Source organism: Myotis myotis, unplaced genomic scaffold (genome assembly GCF_014108235.1).
Source record: "Myotis myotis isolate mMyoMyo1 unplaced genomic scaffold, mMyoMyo1.p scaffold_m19_p_7, whole genome shotgun sequence".
Lineage (NCBI taxonomy): Eukaryota > Metazoa > Chordata > Mammalia > Chiroptera > Vespertilionidae > Myotis > Myotis myotis.
The window spans coordinates 48,485,816-48,488,674 of NW_023416379.1; the positions used below are offsets into that span (position 1 = coordinate 48,485,816).

The 2,859-nt window shown below is 41.7% G+C and overlaps 1 pseudogene; it reads right to left on the reverse strand.

Moving 5' to 3' along the window:
• Positions 1-442: 442 nt before the first annotated feature.
• On the reverse strand, positions 443-1,055 carry LOC118660220 (annotated as a pseudogene).
• Between the last annotated feature and the right edge of the window lie 1,804 nt (positions 1,056-2,859).

Here is a 2,859-nt window from a genome sequence, read left to right on the forward strand (position 1 = left end):
ATAGAATTACTCATCCTACATAATAAAAGCCTAGGTGTCGTCACGCCTCATGCGACACCTTCACATGACGTCATCACAAGATGGCCACCACAAGATGGCCCTGCGCACAGGGAAGGTGGGGCCTGGTGGCCGCTCTGCACGTGAGGTCTGGGGATCCCAAGGCTCTGCACTCGCAGAGGAGGCGGTCAGGAGGAGGAGGTGGGTCCGCAGGGGAGAGCAGTTGTGGGTGATCAGGTGGCAGGGGAGCAGTTAGGCGTCAATCAGGCCAGCAGGGGAGCCGTTAGGGGCGATCAGGCTGGCAGGCAGAAGCGGTTAGGTGCAATCAGGCAGAGGAGCAGTTAGAGCCAGCGGTTCCGGATTGTGAGAGGCATCCCAGGTTGGGGAGGGTGCAGGCTGGGTTGAGGGACACCCCGCCCCATACACGAATTTCAGCACTGGGCCTCTAGTTAGTTATAGAAAACAGCTCTGATTGGGTGGGGTCATCAGTGGTGACCTCAGCTCAAGCACTGGTCTTGGGCTGCTCTGTCATTTCTTCCTCCTTTTTTGCCAGCCCAACAAGAGACCCCAAGGGAAAAGTGCTTTCACAATTCTGGGTCCAGGAGACCTGTGACATTACAGGCATTTGAACAGAGGAGCTGCTTACAAAACCGTGTTCTCTGAGATCATACTGAACAAGGGCCTCTTCTTGCTCGAGGTTTAAGTAGTCCGGTACTAGGAAATCACTGTCTGGAAGTAGTTTGCTAGTCCTGACGCTTCACGGTTCAGACTCCTCAGGTGCCGATTAAATTTGCAGAGTTGGTGAACCTGGCGCCACATGTTCTGCACGTGTAAATCCAAGGCTTGCGGATCATGTGCCGGGAAACCCTCATGTGGTGCTTATATTCCCCGAAGGAAGTGAAAGTGGTGCCAGGTATGACAGTGTTTACCTTCATGCTTTAGGCGATGCATCTCTAGCAAGTAAGCCCTGGTGAACAGTGGTCACACTGAAATGGTTGAATTCCTGAGTGGATGAGCATGTGCTGTTTTAGGTTCTGAATTTGGGTGAATCGCACCCCACAAGTCCAACACTCGAAAGGTCTGTCCGGACCATTTGAGCCGGGCCGTTCTGTACTGCTGGTAGAGGAAGCAATGTAGAGTTGGTAGGGATACTGAACATTTTTCAATCGATCAGCATCATCTGCGTGAGCATTGGTGCTGGAAGTGCAAGGTAACCCTTCGGTGACGCCTTTATCTACCGAGTCCATTGAGGAAGACTGTGAACTAATCAGAAGGTCCCTTTGGACTTGTTCACTTCCTGGACCTCTTTAATACTACCTTTCTGGCTGAAGTTGTCCACCTGGTCTTTGAATGTTAGTGTCTGACTAATTAGGTCATTGCCTAAATTAGTTTCCTCTCTAGCCCCACCCACAGTACTTTCTCTTGCCTATGCGGTCGTGATACTTTATAAAGGAAAAATATTGGAGATATTCTATATTTTATATGTAGGTTCATGTATTGTTTGGGAATCTTTTTATTGTGCTGTTTTAGACAAAATAAAAAATTATGTTAAGGCTGAAAAAAAAAAAGAAGAAATAGATGATCTGAGGAGGTCTATATATGTTAAAGAAATTGAATCAATAATTAATAACCTTCCATATCCCAAAGCACCAGACCCAGATGTGTCCCCTGGTAAATTCTAATAAACATTTAAGAAAGAAATTATACAATTATCTAAACCTCAGAAGATAAAACATAAGGAATGCATCCTACTAACAGACCAGCATTACCCTAACAACAAAACCAGAAAAAGACTTTATAAAAAACTATGTAACAATAGTGCATAAACATAGGTGCAAAAATCCTCAACAAAAAATTAGTAAATCAAATGCCAAACAAAGTATAAAAAGAATTATGCACCAAGACAAAGTGGGATTTATCCCAGGTATGCAAGACTGGTTCAACATTTAAATACCAATTAATGTAATCCATCACAACAGACTAAAAAAGAAACTAACATGATTGTATCAATAGATGCAGAAAAAGCTTTTGACAAAATGCAAACCCATTCATGATAAAAATAATGTCAATTAACTAGAAATAAAGGACATTTTTCTCAACTTGATAAATAACAGCTTCAAGAAAACTGCAAATAACATCATACATAATGCTGAGAAATTCAAAGCTTTTCCACTAAAATCAAGTACAAAGCAAGGATATCCCTCCCACTACTCTTTTTCAACATCATACTGTAAGTTATAGCTAATACAATAAGAAAAGAAAGGAAATAAAAGATACACAAAGCCCTGACCGTTTTGGCTCAGTGGATAGAGCGTCAGCCTGCGGACTGAAGGGTCCCAGGTTCGATTCTGGTCAAGGGCATGTACCTTGGTTGTGGGCACATCCCCAGTGGGGGGTGTGCAAGTGGCAGCTGATTGATGTTTCTCTCTCATCGATGTTTCTAACTCTCTATCCCTCTCCCTTCCTCTCTGTAAAAAATTAATAAAATATATATTTTTTAAAAAAGATACACAAATAGAGAATAAAGAAATAAAACTATTTTTGTTTATATATGACATGATTGTCTATGCAGGAAATCCAAAAGAATTAAGAACAAATCCCTAGAACTAAAAAGCAAGCAAAGCAAGGCTGCAAGATATAAGGTTAAGTTACAAAACAATAGTTTCCCTATTACCAACAATGATCAGGGGAATATTTTTAAAAAACACACACAACAGAATAATGTATATTAGCATCCCCCAAACATGAAATACATAGGTATAAATATAACAAAATACAGACAAGATCTCTATAAGGAAAACTATAAAACTCTGATGAAGAAAATCAAATAACTAATTATGTGGAGAGATATTTCCTGTTCAT